Raw genomic sequence first — 19,875 nt, 5'->3', positions numbered from 1 at the left:
AACGGCCTCGTACTCAATTCTTGCTCGTACAATATGCATATTATTATTACTATTGGATAGAAAACACTCTCTAGTTTCTAAAACCGTTTGAATTATATCTGTGAGTCAAACAGAACTCATTTGGCACAAACTTCCTGACCAGGAAATGGAAAGTCTGAAATCGAGGCTCTGTTCTACTTCCTGCCTATAAATGGACATGATACGTATTAGTATACGTGCACTTCGTAGACCTTCCCCTGGATGTCAAGAGGCGGTGAGAGAAGAAATGTAAATTTAGTGTTTATCTTGGTCTGAAGTGGAATACAAGCTCTTTGTATGACGTTTCCCCCATTTCTTGTTTTCTGGAGAGCGCGAAGGGGGACTTGGATTTGCCTTCTTTTTAGCTGCCGTTATAGAAGACTAATATCTCCGGCTTTGATTTTATTTGATACATGTGACCATATCATCGTAAAGTATGTTTTTTCAATATAGTTTCATCAGATTATTGAAATTTTTTCGGGAGTTTTGCCGTGTTCCGTTCTCTTCAGTTTGTTGACATGGAGAGATTCGCGCCACTTGGCAAGTGTGCTTTGCTAATTCAAGAGGGAAAATGGACGTTCTAAATCCAAACAACGACTGTTCTGGACAAAGGACACCTTGTCCAACATTCTGATGGAAGATCAACAAAAGTAAGAAACATTTTATGATGCTATTTCATATATCTGTCGTGCATGTGAACTAGTTGCCGGCGCCCAACTTTGGGGTACTCTAGCTATACCGAAGCTGGATGTCGTAATGAAGTTATTTTTTAGAATTCTAACACTGCGATTTCATTAAGAACTAATGGATCTATCATTTCCTATACAACATGTATTTTTTAGTTATGTTTATGAATAGCTATTTGGTCAGAATATGTGTGTCAGAAAAAGTGTCAGAAAAATATCATTGCTGTTTAGACGTTGTGGAAAAAGTAGCTAAGTTAGCACAATGTGTAACCACTGATTTCAGCTCTAAATATGCACATTTTCGAACAAAACATAAGTGTCTGTATAACCTGATGTTATAGGACTGTCATCTGATGAAGAATATCAAGGTTAGTCAAAAAATATATATCTTTTACTGGCTTGTTACGATCGCTAACTTTTGCTACTGGGAAATGGCTTGTCTTTCTGGCTATTGTGGTAAGCTAATATTACGCTATATTGTGTTTTCGCTGTAAAACACTTAATAAATCGGAAATATTGGCTGGAATCACAAGATGCCTGTCTTTCATTTGCTGTACACTATGTATTTTTCAGAAATGTTTTATGATGAGTAATTAGCTATTTGACGTTGGTGTCTGTAATTATTATGGCTGCTTTCGGTGCAATTTCTGATTGTAGCTGCAATGTAAACTATGATTTATACCTGAAATATGCACATTTTTCGAACAAAACATAGATTTATTGTATAACATGTCATAAGACTGTCATCTGATGAAGTTGTTTGTTGGTTAGTTTGGTTGGTTCTTGGTTAGTTAGGTTGGCTTTGTGCATGCTACCTGTGCTGTGAAAAATGTCTGTCCCTTTTTTGTATTTGGTGGTGAGCTAACATAAATATACGTGCTGTTTTCGCTGTAAAACATTTTAAAAATCGGACATGTTGGCTGGATTCACAAGATGTGTACCTTTCATTTGCTGTATTGGACTTGTTAATGTGTGAAAGTTAATATTTAAAAAATATATATTTTGAATTTCGCGCCCTGCACTTGAGCTGGCTGTTGTCATAAGTGTACCGACGTCGGGCTTGCAGCCAGAAGAAGTTAATGGCTGTGATAAGAGAAAACTGAGTATGGATCAACAACATTGTAGCTACTCCACAATACTAACCTTAAATCAGAGTGAAAAGAAGGAAACCTTTACAGAATAATAAATATTCCAAAACACGCCTCCTATTTACAAACAAGGCAGTAAAGTAAAACTGCAAAAAAATGTGGCAAAGAAATGTACTTTATATCCTGAATACAAAGGGTTATGTTTGGAGCAAAACCAACACAAACATCACTGAGTACCACTCTTCAAATTCTCAAGCATGGTGGTGGCTGCATCATGTTATGGGTGTGCTTGTCATCAGCAAGGACTAGGGAGTTTTTTAGGATAAAAAGAAATAGCACAGGTCAAATCCTAGAGGAAAACCCTGCCTGTTGTTCTTTCCAACAGACACTGGGAGCCAAATTCACCTTTCAGCAGGACAATAACCTAAAACACAAGGCCAAATATACACTGGAGTTGCTTACCAAGAAGATATTGAATATTTCTGAGTGGCCTAGTTACATTTTTTTATTTTAAAATCGGCTTGAAAATCTTTGGCAAGACTTGAAAATGTCTGTCTAGCAACTTGATGTAACGCTCGTCGTTGGGAGAAAGAGAGGAGGACCAAGATGCAGCGTGGTGAGTATTCATTTTAATTGAATACTTGAACAAAACAAAAACAAAAAAAACAACAAACAAACGACGACGAAACAGTCCCGTAACGTGAACACAAGTACACATAAAACAGGAACAACAACCCACAACCCACAATACAAAACAGGCTACCTAAATATGGTTCCCAATCAGAGACAACGACAAACACCTGCCTCTGATTGAGAACCATATCAGGCCAAACACATAGAAATAGACAAACTAGACAAACAACATAGAATGCCCACTCAGATCACACCCTGACCAAACAAAACAAAGAAACATACAAAACAAACTATGGTCAGGGCGTGACACTTGAATAATTTTATAAAGAATGATGTGTAAATATTGTACAATCCAGGTGTGCAAAGCTCTTAGAGACTTACCCAAAAAGACTCACAGCTGTAATTGCTGCCAAAGGTGATTTTAACTTTTTTATTTATTTAACGAGGCAAGTCAGTTAAGAACAAATTCTTATTTTCAATGACGGCCTAGGAACAGTGGGTTAACTGCCTTGTTCAGGGGCAGAACGACCGATATTTACCTTGTCAGCTCGGGGGATTCGATCTAGCAACCTTTCGGTTACTAGTCCAACGCTCTAACCACTAGGCTACCCTGCCGCCCCATTGACTGAGGGGTTGGAATACTTATGTAAATTAGATATTTCTGTATTTCATTTTCAATAAAGTTCTAAAAACATGTTTTCATTTTGTCATTATGTGGGTATTGTGAGTTAAATATAACATTTATTTTCAATAAAGTTCTAAAAACATGTTTTCATTTTGTCATTATGTGGGTATTGTGAGTTAAAAATAAAATCCATTTTGAAATCAGACTGTAACACAACAAAATGTGGGGCTGTAAATACTTTATTATTTTTTATTTTTAGCACTGTATCTCAGAGGCTAAATTACTGTGCTCAGTGTAAAAGCCTGCGTGTAAATAGAGAATCATACATCCCATCATTCCAACTGCTGGAAAGATGCAAATTGAAAAAGCATGAAGTAAAATTTGACAATTAGCTTAATTTACATTTACATTTACATTACATTTAAGTCATTTAGCAGACGCTCTTATCCAGAGCGACTTACAAATTGGTGCATTCACCTAATGACATCCAGTGGAACAGCCACTTTACAATAGTGCATCTAAATCTTTTAAGGGGGGGGGGGGCAGAAGGATTGCTTTATCCTAGGTATTCCTTGAAGAGGTGGGGTTTCAGGTGTCTCCGGAAGGTGGTGATTGACTCCGCTGTCCTGGCGTCGTGAGGGAGTTTGTTCCACCATTGGGGTGCCAGAGCAGCGAACAGTTTTGACTGGGCTGAGCGGGAACTGTACTTCCTCAGTGGTAGGGAGGCGAGCAGGCCAGAGGTGGATGAACGCAGTGCCCTTGTTTGGGTGTAGGGCCTGATCAGAGCCTGAAGGTACTGAGGTGCCGTTCCCCTCACAGCTCCGTAGGCAAGCACCATGGTCTTGTAGCGGATGCGAGCTTCAACTGGAAGCCAGTGGAGAGAGCGGAGGAGCGGGGTGACGTGAGAGAACTTGGGAAGGTTGAACACTAGACGGGCTGCGGCGTTCTGGATGAGTTGTAGGGGTTTGATGGCACAGGCAGGGAGCCCAGCCAACAGCGAGTTGCAGTAATCCAGACGGGAGATGACAAGTGCCTGGATTAGGACCTGCGCCGCTTCCTGTGTGAGGCAGGGTCGTACTCTGCGGATGTTGTAGAGCATGAACCTACAGGAACGGGCCACCACCTTGATGTTAGTTGAGAACGACAGGGTGTTGTCCAGGATCACGCCAAGGTTCTTAGCGCTCTGGGAGGAGGACACAATGGAGTTGTCAACCGTGATGGCGAGATCATGGAACGGGCAGTCCTTCCCCGGGAGGAAGAGCAGCTCCGTCTTGCCGAGGTTCAGCTTGAGGTGGTGATCCGTCATCCACACTGATATGTCTGCCAGACATGCAGAGATGCGATTCGCCACCTGGTTATCAGAAGGGGGAAAGGAGAAGATTAATTGTGTGTCGTCTGCATAGCAATGATAGGAGAGACCATGTGAGGTTATGACAGAGCCAAGTGACTTGGTGTATAGCGAGAATAGGAGAGGGCCTAGAACAGAGCCCTGGGGGACACCAGTGGTGAGAGCGCGTGGTGAGGAGACAGATTCTCGCCACGCCACCTGGTAGGAGCGACCTGTCAGGTAGGACGCAATCCAAGCGTGGGCCGCGCCGGAGATGCCCAACTCGGAGAGGGTGGAGAGGAGGATCTGATGGTTCACAGTATCGAAGGCAGCCGATAGGTCTAGAAGGATGAGAGCAGAGGAGAGAGAGTTAGCTTTAGCAGTGCTGAGCGCCTCCGTGATACAGAGAAGAGCAGTCTCAGTTGAGTGACTAGTCTTGAAACCTGACTGATTTGGATCAAGAAGGTCATTCTGAGAGAGATAGCAGGAGAGCTGGCCAAGGACGGCACGTTCAAGAGTTTTGGAGAGAAAAGAAAGAAGGGATACTGGTCTGTAGTTGTTGACATCGGAGGGATCGAGTGTAGGTTTTTTCAGAAGGGGTGCAACTCTCGCTCTCTTGAAGACGGAAGGGACGTAGCCAGCGGTCAAGGATGAGTTGATGAGCGAGGTGAGGTAAGGGAGAAGGTCTCCGGAAATGGTCTGGAGAAGAGAGGAGGGGATAGGGTCAAGCGGGCAGGTTGTTGGGCGGCCGGCCGTCACAAGACGCGAGATTTCATCTGGAGAGAGAGGGGAGAAAGAGATCAAAGCACAGGGTAGGGCAGTGTGAGCAGAACCAGCGGTGTCGTTTGACTTAGCAAACGAGGATCGGATGTCGTCGACCTTCTTTTCAAAATGGTTGACGAAGTCGTCTGCAGAGAGGGAGGAGGGGGGGGAGGGGGAGGAGGATTCAGGAGGGCGGAGAAGATGGCAAAGAGCTTCCTAGGGTTAGAGGCAGATGCTTGGAATTTAGAGTGGTAGAAAGTGGCTTTAGCAGCAGAGACAGAAGAGGAAAATGTAGAGAGGAGGGAGTGAAAGGATGCCAGGTCCGCAGGGAGGCGAGTTTTCCTCCATTTCCGCTCGGCTGCCCGGAGCCCTGTTCTGTGAGCTCGCAATGAGTCGTCGAGCCACGGAGCGGGAGGGGAGGACCGAGCCGGCCTGGAGGATAGGGGACATAGAGAGTCAAAGGATGCAGAAAGGGAGGAGAGGAGGGTTGAGGAGGCAGAATCAGGAGATAGGTTGGAGAAGGTTTGGGCAGAGGGAAGAGATGATAGGATGGAAGATGAGAGAGTAGCGGGGGAGAGAGAGCGAAGGTTGGGACGGCGCGATACCATCCGAGTAGGGGCAGTGTGGGAAGTGTTGGATGAGAGCGAGAGGGAAAAGGATACAAGGTAGTGGTCGGAGACTTGGAGGGGAGTTGCAATGAGGTTAGTGGAAGAACAGCATCTAGTAAAGATGAGGTCAAGCGTATTGCCTGACCTTGTGAGTAGGGGGGGAAGGTGAGAGGGTGAGGTCAAAAGAGGAGAGGAGTGGAAAGAAGGAGGCAGAGAGGAATGAGTCAAAGGTAGACATGGGGAGGTTAAAGTCACCCAGAACTGTGAGAGGTGAGCCGTCCTCAGGAAAGGAGCTTATCAAGGCATCAAGCTCATTGATGAACTCTCCAAGGGAACCTGGAGGGCGATAAATGATAAGGATGTTAAGCTTGAAAGGGCTGGTAACTGTGACAGCATGGAATTCAAAGGAGGCGATAGACAGATGGGTAAGGGGAGAAAGCGAGAATGACCACTTGGGAGAGATGAGGATCCCGGTGCCACCACCCCGCTGACCAGAAGCTCTCGGGGTGTGCGAGAACACGTGGGCAGACGAAGAGAGAGCAGTAGGAGTAGCAGTGTTATCTGTTGTGAGCCATGTTTCCGTCAGTGCCAAGAAGTCGAGGGACTGGAGGGACGCATAGGCTGAGATGAGCTCTGCCTTGTTGGCCGCGGATCGGCAGTTCCAGAGGCTACCGGAGACCTGGAACTCCACGTGGGTCGTGCGGGCTGGGACCACCAGGTTAGGGTGGGCGCGGCCACGCGGTGTGAAGCGTTTGTATGGTCTGTGCAGAGAGGAGAGAACAGGGATAGACAGACACATAGTTGACAGTCTACAGAAGAGGCTACGCTAAAGCAAAGGAGATTAGAATGACAAGTGGGCTACACGTCTCGAATGTTCAGAAAGTTAAGCTTACGTTGCAAAATTTTTTTAAATAAAAGATCTGATTGACTAAAATGATATAGTACTTCTGGCTGGTGAAGTAGCCTGGCTAGCAGTGGCTGCGTTGTTGAAAGTGAAGCTGGCTAGGTGACCTCGACAATTTCTCTAAATTTCTCTAAACTACACAATTATCATGGATACAAGGACAGCAAAGACAACTAGCTAACACTACGCTAATCAAGTCGTTCCGTTGTAATGTAAGTTTCTACAGTGCTGCTATTCGGTAGAAGTTGGCTAGCTAGCAGTGTTAGCTAGCAGTGTTGGCTAGGTAGGAGGACGGCAGCGCGGCAGGCGAAAATAGCTGGCTAGCTAACCGATAATTACTCAAAGCTACACAATTATCTTAGATACAAAGATAGCAAAGAAAACTATGTAGCTAGCTAACACTACACAAATCAAGTCGTTCCGTTGTAATGTAACCGTTTCTACAGTGCTGCTAATCGGTGGCTAGCTGGCTAGCTAGCAGGGTTGACTACGTTACGTTACGTTACGTTAGGACGAGAATACCTGGCTAGCGAACCTCAGCGAACCTCGATAACTACACAGTTATCTTTGATACAAAGACGGCTATGTAGCCAGCTAAGTAGCTAGCTAAGATCAAACAAATCAAAGATAGCAAAGACAACTGTGTAGCCAGCTAACACTACACTAATCAAGTCGTTCCGTTGTAATGCACTCGTTTCTACAATGCTGCTATTCGGTGGCAAGCTGGCTAGCTAGCAGTGTTGGCTACGTTGCGTTACGTTAGGACGAAAATAGCTGGCTAGCGAACCTCAATAACTACACAATTATGTTTGATACAAAGACGGCTATGTAGCTAGCTAAGATCAAACAAATCAAACCGTTGTACTGTAATGAAAATGAAAATCAGACCGTTGTACTATAATGAAATGTAATGAAAAGTTATACTACTATTGGGTAGACGGTGGACGTTTGCTAGCTGACTAGCTGCTGGGCAGATAGTAGTGTGGACTACGATAGACGACGAAATACGATAATTACGCAATTATCTTTGATACACAGACGGCTATGTAGCTAGCTAAGTAGAAATTGCTAAGGTTGGACAAATTAAACCGTTGTACTATAATGAAATGTAATGAAATGTAATGAAAAGTTATACTACCTGCAGAGCGAATGCAAATGCGACCGCTCGCTCCAAACCGGATATGATGATAATGATAATGATCGTCAACTAACGTCTTTCATGTGTTTTGAAGAACATTACTTCCATGGTTGTGTTATATCATATACATTATATCATCCAGGTAGACAGTGATAGCTACACAGACAGACAGACAGACAGACAGACAGACAGACAGACAGACAGACAGACAGACAGACAGACAGTGATAGCTACTCAGAAAGACAGGAAGACAGATAGACAGTGATAGCTACACAGACAGACAGACAGACAGACAGACAGACAGACAGACAGACAGACAGACAGACATTGATAGAGTGACAGACATTGATTGAGTGATAGCTACTCAGACAGAAAGACAGACAGACAGTGATAGCTACTCAGACAGACAGACAGACAGACAGACAGTGATAGCTACTCAGACAGGCAGACAGACAGTGATAGCTACTCAGACAGGCAGACAGACAGTGATAGCTACTCAGACAGGCAGACAGACAGTGATAGCTACTCAGACAGGCAGACAGACAGTGATAGCTACTCAGACAGGCAGACAGACAGTGATAGCTACTCAGACAGGCAGACAGACAGTGATAGCTACTCAGACAGGCAGACAGACAGTGATAGCTACTCAGACAGGCAGACAGACAGTGATAACTACTCAGACAGACAGAGAATAATAGTACTCAGACAGACAGGCAGAAAACATCAATCACTATGATGAAACTAGCCCTCATGAGGACCGACACAGGAAAGGAAGACCCAGAGTTACTTCTGCTGCAGAGGATAAGTTCATTAGAGTCAACTGCACATCAGATTGCAGCCCAAATAAATGCTTCACAGAGTTCAAGTAACAGACACATCTCAACATCAACTGTTCAGAGGAGACTGTGTTAATCAGGCCTTCATGGTCGAATTGCTGCAAAGAAACCACTACTAAAGGACACCAATAAGAAGAACAGACGTGCAACATGAGCAATGGACATTAGACCGGTGGAAATCTGGCCTTTAAAATCTGTCCAAATGTGAGTGTTTTGGTTCCAACCGCCGTGTCTCTATGAGATGCAAAGTCGGGGAACGGATGATGATGTGTTGTTCCCACCGTGAAGCATGGAGGAGGAGGTGTTGTTCCCACCGTAAAGCATGGAGGAGGAGGTGTTGTTCCCACCGTGAAGCATGGAGGAGGAGGTGTGATGGTGGGGGGTGCTTTGCTGGTGTAACTGTCAGTGATTGATTTAGAATTCAAGACACACTTAACCAGCACGGCTACCACAGCATTCAAGTTTCCTGAAGTAAGAAAAGACAAACTAGCTGTGTAACACTAACCAATAGACAAACTAGCCGTTTACAGACAAGTTCTCAACTGGCAGCTTCAATAGTACCGGCAAAACACCAGTCTCAACATCAACAGTGAAGAGGCGACTCCGGGATACTGGCCTTCTAGGCAGAGTTGCAAAGAAAAGGCCATATCTCAGACTGGCCAATAAAAAGAAAAGATTAAAATGTGCAAAATAATACAAACACTGGACACAGGAACTCTGCCTAGAAGGCCAGCATCCCGGAGTCGCCTCTTCACTGTTGACGTTGAGACTGGTGTTTTGCCGGTACTATTTAATGAAGCTGCCAGTTGAGGACTTGTGAGGCGTCTGTTTCTCAAACTAGATACTCTGACGTACTTGTCCTCTTGCTCAGTTGTGCACCGGGGCCTCCCACTCCTCTTTCTATTCTGGTTAGAGACAGTTTGCGCTGCTCTGTGAATGGAGTAGTACACAGCATTGTATGAGATCTTCAGGTTCTTGGTAATTTCTCTCATGGAATAGCCTTCATTTCTCAGAACAAGAATAGACTGACGAGTTTCAGAAGAAAGTTATTTGTTTCTGGCCATTTTGAGCCTGTAATCGAACCCACAAATGCTGATGTTCCAGATACTCAACTAGTCTAAAAGAAGGCCAGTTTCATTGCTTATTTAATCAGAACAACAGTTTCAGCTGTGCTAACATAATTGCAAAAGGGTTTTTGAATGATCAATTTGCCTTTTAAAATGATAAACTTGGATTAGCTAACACAACGTGCCATTGGAACACAGGAGTGATGGTTGCTGATAATGGGCCTCTGTACGACTATGTAGATATTCCATTAGAAATCAGCCGTTTCCAGCTACAATAGTCATTTAAAACATTAACAATGTCTACACTGTATTTCTGATCAATTTGATGTTATTTTAAATGGACAAAAAATTTGCTTTTCTTTCAAAAACAGTTCAATATTCTTGGGATGCCTGGTGTGAATCGCTCTCTTGAGGTCCTGTCACAGCATCTCAATCGGGTTGAGGTCAGGACTCTGACTGGGCCACTCCAGAAGGCATATTTTCTTATGTTGAAGCTATTCTGTTGTTGATTTACTTCTGTGTTTTGGGTCGTTGTCCTGTTGCATTACCCAACTTCTGTTGAGCTTCAATTGGCAGACAGATACATTATCCAAGCAAAATGTCTTGATAAACTTGGGAATTCATTTTTCCGTCATTGATAGTAAGAGTTCCTTCCAAACATCTCAGCTGTAGTTTCATCTGTCCACAGAATATTTTGCCAGTAGCACTGTGGAACATTCAAGGTGCACTTTTGCAAACTTCAGACATGCAGCAATGTTTTTTTTGGACAGCAGTGGCTTCTTCCGTGGTGTCCTCCCACTCCTAGAGAGAGTAGCAACAGTGCTGTACCTTCTCCATTTATAGACAATTTGTCTTACCCTGGACTGATGAACATCAAGGCTTTTAGAGATACTTTTGTAACCCTTTCCAGCTTTATGCAAATCAACAATTCTTAATCTTGGGTCTTCTGAGATCTCTTTTGTTCGAGGCATGGTTCACATCAGGCAATGCTTCTTGTGAATAGTAAACTAAAATGTTGTGAGTGTTTTTTATAAGGCAGGGCAGCTCTAACCAACATCTCCAGTCTCGTCTCATTGATTGGACTCCAGGTCAGCTGACTCCTGACTCCAATTAGCTTTTGGAGAAGTCATTATCCTAGGGGTTCACATACTTTGTCCAACCTACACTGTGAAGGTTTAAATTATGTATTCAATACAGACAAGAAAAATACAATCATTTGTGCGTTATTAGTTTAATCAGACTGAGTTTGTCTACTGTTGTGACTTAGATGAAGAGCAGATCTAATTGTATGACCAATTTATGCAGAAATCCAGATAATTCCAAAGGGTTCACATACTTTTTCTTGCCGCTGTATATGTTTATTCCGTAGAGACCTACATCCGATCTAAAGCGTTAGTCAGGCTATCCCTGCTACAGTAAATAACATGCCGACTGTCCTGGTCACCTGTCTGTTTCATTCAGACATCTCTCTGCTTAGTGACGGGACCCAAAGAGATTAAATGTCCCAAGGACACAGACTGCCCCTCTCCCCTGTTAGACTGGCCCTCTCCCCTGTCCTCTGCTAATCTCCACTGCCTATCGCCTGCCTGTCTGTCTCTCTGTCTGTCTGCTCTGCCTGTGAAAAAATGTGATCGTCCCCCAGAAGAAGAGGGGAGGTTCTATGTAAATAAGCAGTAGAGAGATACAGAGACAGATGGGGAACAGCAAGCATCAACTGAACCTCTGTATCACTGTAAACTCATCGTGTTCAACTGTATCACTGTATCACTGTAAACTCATCATGTTCAACTGTATCACTGTATCACTGTAAACTCATCGTGTTCAACTGTATCACTGTAAACTCATCATGTTTGAGCTGTATCACTGTAACCTCATCATGTTCAACTGAATCTCTGTATCACTGTAACCTCATCATGTTTGAGCTGTATCACTGTAAACTCATCGTGTTCAACTGAACCTCTGTATCACTGTAAACTCATCGTGTTTGAGCTGTAGTCGATGAACAGCATTCTTACATGTTGTAGGTATTCCTCTTGTCCTGATGGGATATGTATGTATTTTCATTATATGTCGGACACCAATAAGACTAGCTATCTCCATTGGCGTCGGCTAATGGGGATCCTAATAAATCAAATAGAGCAGTGTGCAGTGCGATAGTGATTGCATCATCCGTGGATCTGTTGGGGCGAATTGTAGTGGGTCTAGGGTGTCGGGTAAGGTGGAGGTGACATGCTCCTTAACTAGCCTCTCAAAGCACTTCATGATGACAGAAGTGAGTGCTATGGGGCGATAGTCATTTGGTTCAGTTACCTTCGCGTTATTGGGTACAGGAACAATGGTGGCCATCTTGAAGCAAGTGGTGACAGCAGACTGGGATAGGGAGAGATTGAATATGTTGGTAAACACTCCAGCCAGCTGCTCTGCACATGCTCTGAGGATGCGGCTTGGGATGCTGTCTGGGCTGGCAGCTTAGCGAGGGTTAACATGCCTAAATGTATGACTCACTTCGACCACGGAGAACGAGAGCTCCTTGTGAACGGAGGTGGCCCTCTGGCATTCCTTTTATAATCCATGATTATTTGGAGTCCCTGCCACATATATGTCTCGTGTCTGCCGGTTGAATTGCAACTCTACTTTGTCCTGTCGTTTTGTTCGACTGACTCACAGAGGGAAAAACAATCAAAACAATATTGAAGCATAGATTCCGATTGGAACAGATCAACGATGAACAGTCCTTACCACGGGTACGTTCTGTTAAATTGTCTGCCTATAGGAGGGGAGGAGCAAAATGGAGGTGTGATCTGATTTGCAGAAGGGAGGGCCTTGTAGACATCCTGAGCAGTAGAAATGTTCCAGATCGATGAGTGAGTAGCACAGGAGATGTGTTTATAAAACTTTGTTCGCGTTTTCCTCAGATTTCCTTTATTAAAGTCCCCAGCTATTTACATTTTTTTCATTTTTTATTTAACCTTTATTTAACTAGGCAAGTTAGTTAAGAACAAATTATTATTTACAACGATGACCTACACCAGCCAAACCCGGACGATGCTGGGCCGATTGTGGGACTCCCAATCACAGGCCGGTTGTGATACAGCTATAATAAATGCGGCCTTAGAATATACGGTTTCCGGTTTGCACAAAGTCCAGTGTCGTTCCTTGAGAGCGGCCGCGGTGACGGTTTTGGTCGAATATACACGGCCGTGAGGATGACCAAAAGATAATTATCTCGGGAGGTAATGCCGTCGGCATTTGTTGGTGAAGTATTCCAGATCGGGAGAACAAAAGGACTTGAGAAGGATGGAGAACCCTGCTGGCTGAATGGACGGGGACCACAATCACTGTATTGATAACATGAGTATTTAATCATGAAACATACACCTCCACCTTTCTTTTTCCCAGAGAGTTCTTTCTTCCTGTCCGCCCGAAGGATGGAGAACCCTGCTGGCTGAATGGATGGGGACAGTATATCCGGAGAGAGCCATGATTCTGAGTATGTTTACAGTCCCTCTGAAAGGAGATCCTTGCCCTGTCTACCTTATTGCCTAGGGACTGAACGTTAGCGCGTAATGTACTCGGAAGCTGTGGATGGTATGCACGCCTCCTGAGTCTGACTAAAAGCCCACTTCTTATTCCTCTTCTCCGGCGACGCCGTCTTGGAGCAACCCCCTGGGATGAATGGAATTTCCTCGGGAAGTTGAAACAAAGGATTCAATCCAGGGAATTTTAATTTCTGGTTGAAATGCTGGTGAGTGACTGTCGATCTAATATCCCAAAGTTATTCCCGGCTGTAGGTAATAATGCAAGTAAAGTTCTGAGAAAATAATGTCGGAAATAACACTGAAAAAAGTAACAAAATACTGCTATGTTGGCTAGGAGCTAGAAACGACCATTGCTTCACTTCAAAAAAATCTTCCCTGAGCCTCTACCATAACCAGTCGTAGTGGGTCACCTGGAACAGACAGACAGAGGTTGGAGGCTAGACACAGTGGACAGAGGCTATATACTGTCAAGTATGTTTCCGTCCTAAATGGCACCCTAGTCCTTAATATAATGCGCTGGTTGTGTTTTAGTATGGGAGGAAGCTAGCTGAACCCTCTAGGGGTAACTACTAACACTAACATGCGCTGGTGTTACGGCTATCGTCATATTCTTCTTCCTCCTCGGACGAGGAGAGGCGAGACGGATCGGACCAATACGCAGAGTGGTTAGTGTTCATAATGATTTATTAAAACGAAACTGAATACTGAATTACAAAACAAATAAACGAAGTGCATAAACCGATACAGTACCGTGTGGTGCAACAAACCATGATTCTCAATCAGGGACAACGATTGACAGCTGTCTCTGATTGAGAACCATACCCGGCCAAACACAAACATCCCAACATAGAAAATCAAACATAGACAAACCCACAGAAATCACGCCCTGACCAACTAAATGAATACAAGAAAAAGGAAAACAGGTCAGGAACGTGACAGCTGGTTGTGTTTTAGTATGGAAGGAAGCTAGCTGAACCCTCTAGGGGTAACTACTAACAGGCTAGTGAGTAACATTACAGTGACCTTGATGAGGAGGTCAACATTTATTAAAGTGTTTGTAGCGACAACAAACAAAGAGACTCTAAACTTGGCGTGACACACTTTTAACCACAAAGGTTGGTATTTATCCAATTTCCTCTTGGCAGGAAAGTGTGAATTTTACCACGCAAATCTCAGACCGTGTGTACTCACCACTTCTAGTGGTTGAAGAATTGTATTGCAATCAAATATTGTTATATGGGGGGGGCGTATATTGAGGTGTTTGACAGACAGGAATTATAATAATGGTGAACTAATAATAACATCAAAACAGATGATAAAAAACAGATGCATTTGACGTTGGTAAGGAGATCGCAGAGCAGAAAGTAGACTAATATGTTTCTTTGACGTTTATAATACGGGCGTTAATCATAATCATATTATATGACATGACAGGTTGATTCCCACGAGACAACCACTACCATTTATCCATGGCTCATTCAATAGACAAACATGCTGGACGGTAAATAGACAAGTAACCCACTAGACAGTATGGGTAGGCTGCCGTATTGCTGTGAGACAGGAGTGCTACATCACAGCCTAGTTAATCTCAGAGCCTATACCGAGACAGGACAGGAGCGTGACATCACAGCCTAGTTAATCTCAGAGCCTATACCAAGACAGGACAGGAGTGTGATATCACAGCCTAGTTAATCTCAGAGCCTATACCAAGACAGGACAGGAGGGTGACATCATAGCCTAGTTAATCTCAGAGCCTATACCAAGACAAGACAGGAGCGTGACATCACAGCCTAGTTAATCTCAGAGCCTATACCAAGACAGGACAGGAGCGTGACATCACAGCCTAGTTAATCTCAGAGCCTATACCAAGACAGGACAGGACTGTGACATCACAGCCTATTTAATCTCAGAGCCTATACCAAGACAGGACAGGAGCGTGACATCACAGCCTAGTTAATCTCAGAGCCTATACCAATACAAGACAGGAGCGTGACATCACAGCCTAGTTAATCTCAGAGCCTATACCAAGACAAGACAGGAGCGTGATATCACAGCCTAGTTAATCTCAGAGCCTATACCAAGACAGGACAGGAGGGTGACATCATAACCTAGTTAATCTCAGAGCCTATACCAAGACAAGACAGGAGCGTGACATCACAGCCTAGTTAATCTCAGATCCTATACCAAGACAGGACAGGAGCGTGACATCACAGCCTAGTTAATCTCAGAGCCTATACCAAGACAAGACAGGAGCGTGACATCACAGCCTAGTTAATCTCAGAGCCTATACCAAGACAAGACAGGAGCGTGACATCACAGCCTAGTTAATCTCAGAGCCTATACCAAGACAGGACAGGAGCGTGACATCACAGCCTAGTTAATCTCAGAGCCTATACCAAGACAGGACAGGACAGGAGCGTGACATCACAGCCTAGTTAATCTCAGAGCCTATACCAAGACAGGACAGTAGCGTGACATCACAGCCTAGTTAATCTCAGAGCCTATACCAAGACAGGACAGGACTGTGACATCACAGCCTAGTTAATCTCAGAGCCTATACCAAGACAAGACAGGAGCGTGACATCACAGCCTAGTTAATCTCAGAGCCTATACCAAGACAGGACAGGAGGGTGATATCACAGCCTAGTTAATCTCAGAGCCTATACCAAGACAGGACAGGAGCGTGACATCACAGCCTAGTTAATCTCAGAGCCTATACCAAGACAGGACAGGAGCGTGACATCACAACCTAGTTAATCTCAGAGCCTATACCAAGACAGGACAGGAGGGTGACATCACAGCCTAGTTAATCTCAGAGCCTATACCAAGACAAGACAGGACAGGAGCGTGACATCACAGCCTAGTTAATCTCAGAGCCTATACCAAGACAGGACAGGAGCGTGACATCACAGCCTAGTTAATCTCAGAGCCTATACCAAGACAGGACAGGACAGGAGCGTGACATCACAGCCTAGTTAATCTCAGAGCCTATACCAAGACAGGACAGGACTGTGACATCACAGCCTAGTTAATCTCAGAGCCTATACCAAGACAGGACAGGACTGTGACATCACAGCCTAGTTCATCTCAGAGCCTATACCAAGACAAGACAGGAGCGTGACATCACAGCCTAGTTAATCTCAGAGCCTATACCAAGACAGGACAGGAGCGTGACATCACAGCCTAGTTAATCTCAGAGCCTATACCAAGACAGGACAGGACTGTGACATCACAGCCTATTTAATCTCAGAGCCTATACCAAGACAGGACAGGAGCGTGACATCACAGCCTAGTTAATCTCAGAGCCTATACCAAGACAGGACAGGAGCGTGACATCACAGCCTAGTTAATCTCAGAGCCTATACCAAGACAGGACAGGACTGTGACATCACAGCCTAGTTAATCTCAGAGCCTATACCAAGACAAGACAGGAGCGTGACATCACAGCCTAGTTAATCTCAGAGCCTATACCAAGACAGGACAGGAGGGTGATATCACAGCCTAGTTAATCTCAGAGCCTATACCAAGACAGGACAGGAGCGTGACATCACAGCCTAGTTAATCTCAGAGCCTATACCAAGACAGGACAGGAGCGTGACATCACAGCCTAGTTAGTCTCAGAGCCTATACCAAGACAGGACAGGAGCGTGACATCACAGCCTAGTTAATCTCAGAGCCTATACATAGACAGGACAGGAGCGTGACATCACAGCCTAGTTAATCTCAGAGCCTATACCAATACAAGACAGGAGCGTGACATCACAGCCTAGTTAATCTCAGAGCCTATACCAATACAAGACAGGAGCGTGACATCACAGCCTAGTTAATCTCAGAGCCTATACCAAGACAGGACATTGTGTTTCTATCATCTATTGACAAACAAAATATTGAACAACAGTTAGTCTTTTGCATAGTCTGGGCTGTTTGAATAAACAACCAATCAGAATGCGCGGCCAGTGTTTGGCAGTATGTGTCACGGCTCTCGTCGTAATGAGGATCGGACCAAAGCACAGCGTGGCAGGTGTTCATGGTTTTATTAGATCACAAAACACTCAAACAAAATAGACAAGAGGGAAAACGGAAACAGTTCTGTAAGGAGCATCAACTATACAGAAAACATAGAAATAAAGAAACTAGAATGCCCACCCTAGTCACACCCTGGCCTAACCAAAATAGAGAATAAAATCCTCTCTATGGCCAGGGCGTGACAGTCTGCATTTTTAGTTTGAAAAGGTCGATGCAAAAGATTAAACCATTCTGGCCATACCTCTACAGAAATGTGTTCCCAACATTTCCAAATCATACAGCAAATGGGGGGGCGGCAGTTTGATAAATAACAATAATTTGTGGCGTACACAAATCCTAGAATGTCCACGTATGCCAGAATTTAGTGAGACATTTTGATAAATGAGGCCCCAGGAGAGTGGAGGAGAAAGAGAGAGAAAGAGAGAGAGCGAGAGCAAAAGCGAGGGAGAGGATGGAAATCAAGGGGAGATTTGCTCATTGCTGAAAGAATTCCTGGCCAAAACGGGCTCTCTGTAATTGCAGTAGTTATCCACAAGTGACTTGGCAGTGGGAGAGCTTAATTTAATTTAAATGAACCCTTGTTCTCACAACCAGTAGCTTTTGTTGAGAATAATCAGCCTGGCTTAAAGAGACAGTTGCTTCAGAGCTAGCCATGCTATCTCATAATACTGCAGGGTGCTATGGAGCACATACCAGACCCAGATGGATCCGCTTCCCTTACTTCCGTCAGATATTAGCCTAGTCTGTGTTTTGGACAGATTCTGATTGTGTGTTGGATCTGTTTCCGAGTTTTCGTCTCAGGAAAAAAAAATGATGCAGAATAAGGAGATTTGGGGAATTTAGATCGACTACTGTTGCTGTATCTTGTCTGTTGCTACTTGGTCTCGTTGTCTGTTTCCTGACAGTCTGACATCACACTCAGCCCTGCGCCCTAATCCTGCCCCCTAAAGGCATCAGCGTGCTTCAATTCGGCTGGAGCCTAGCCAAACTCGGCTAGCAAATCTGAACGAGTGTGCTCACATACATAAAACCGCATTGGTACAGTTTGTCCATTTTGAGACACTGTAGCCAATATACTGTACACTTCCTAAAAGTAGTCAGAATTAATCTAAGATGACAAAAGAAATCTGTCATTACTTTTGACCAAATTTTGCCAAGGAGATCTAAGTGCGAGGGGTAACTCTGTTTCACATCCGCAAAGTATTTAAAATGCTGTCAGTTCGACTTCAGAAGCCAATCATTCCTTCCTCTCCATTAACAATGATGTAAATGCTGCTTCCCTTCAGAACCCTCGGACACTTAGAAACAGCAACAGGAGGGAGGACTGTCTCCATGTAACTGTATCAACACTTAGACACAGCAACAGGATGGGAGGAGTCTCCATGTAACTGTACCAACACTTAGACACAGCAACAGGATGGGAGGAGTCTCCATGTAACTGTACCAACACTTAGACACAGCAACAGGATGGGAGGAGTCTCCATGTAACTGTACCAACACTTAGACACAGCAACAGGAGGGAGGAGTCTCCATGTAGCTGTACCAACACTTAGACACAGCAACAGGAGGGAGGCCTGTCTCCATGTAACTGTACCAACACTTAGACACAGCAACAGGAGGGAGGAGTCTCCATGTAACTGTACCAACACTTAGACACAGCAACAGGAGGGAGGAGTCTCCATGTAACTGTACCAACACTTAGACACAGCAACAGGAGGGAGGCCTGTCTCCATGTAACTGTACCAACACTTAGACACAGCAACAGGAGGGAGGACTGTCTCCATGTAACTGTACCAACACTTAGACACAGCAACAGGAGGGAGGACTGTCTCCATGTAACTGTACCAACACTTAGACACAGCAACAGGAGGGAGGAGTCTCCATGTAACTGTACCAACACTTAGACACAGCAACAGGGGGGAGGAGTCTCCATGTAACTGTACCAACACTTAGACACAGCAACAGGAGGGAGGACTGTCTCCATGTAACTGTACCAACACTTAGAAACAGCAACAGGAGGGAGGACTGTCTCCAAGTAACTGTACCAACACTTAGACACAGCAACAGGGGGGAGGAGTCTCCATGTAACTGTACCAACACTTAGACACAGCAACAGGAGGGAGGAGTCTCCATGTAACTGTACCAACACTTAGACACAGCAACAGGAGGGAGGAGTCTCCATGTAACTGTACCAACACTTAGACACAGCAACAGGAGGGAGGACTGTCTCCATGTAACTGTACCAACACTTAGACACAGCAACAGGAGGGAGGACTGTCTCTATGTAACTGTGTCAACACTTAGACACAGCAACAGGAGGGAGGAGTCTCCATGTAACTGTACCAACACTTAGACGCAGCAACAGGAGGGAGGACTGTCTCCATGTAACTGTACCAACACTTAGACACAGCAACAGGAGGGAGGCCTGTCTCCATGTAACTGTACCAACACTTAGACACAGCAACAGGAGGGAGGAGTCTCCATGTAACTGTACCAACACTTAGACACAGCAACAGGAGGGAGGACTGTCTCCATGTAACTGTACCAACACTTAGACACAGCAACAGGAGGGAGGCCTGTCTCCATGTAACTGTACCAACACTTAGACACAGCAACAG

The sequence above is a fragment of the Salvelinus fontinalis genome, chromosome 14, assembly GCF_029448725.1.
Source record: "Salvelinus fontinalis isolate EN_2023a chromosome 14, ASM2944872v1, whole genome shotgun sequence".
Taxonomy (NCBI): Eukaryota; Metazoa; Chordata; class Actinopteri; order Salmoniformes; family Salmonidae; genus Salvelinus; species Salvelinus fontinalis.
Note: the sequence above shows the minus strand (reverse complement) of the source record.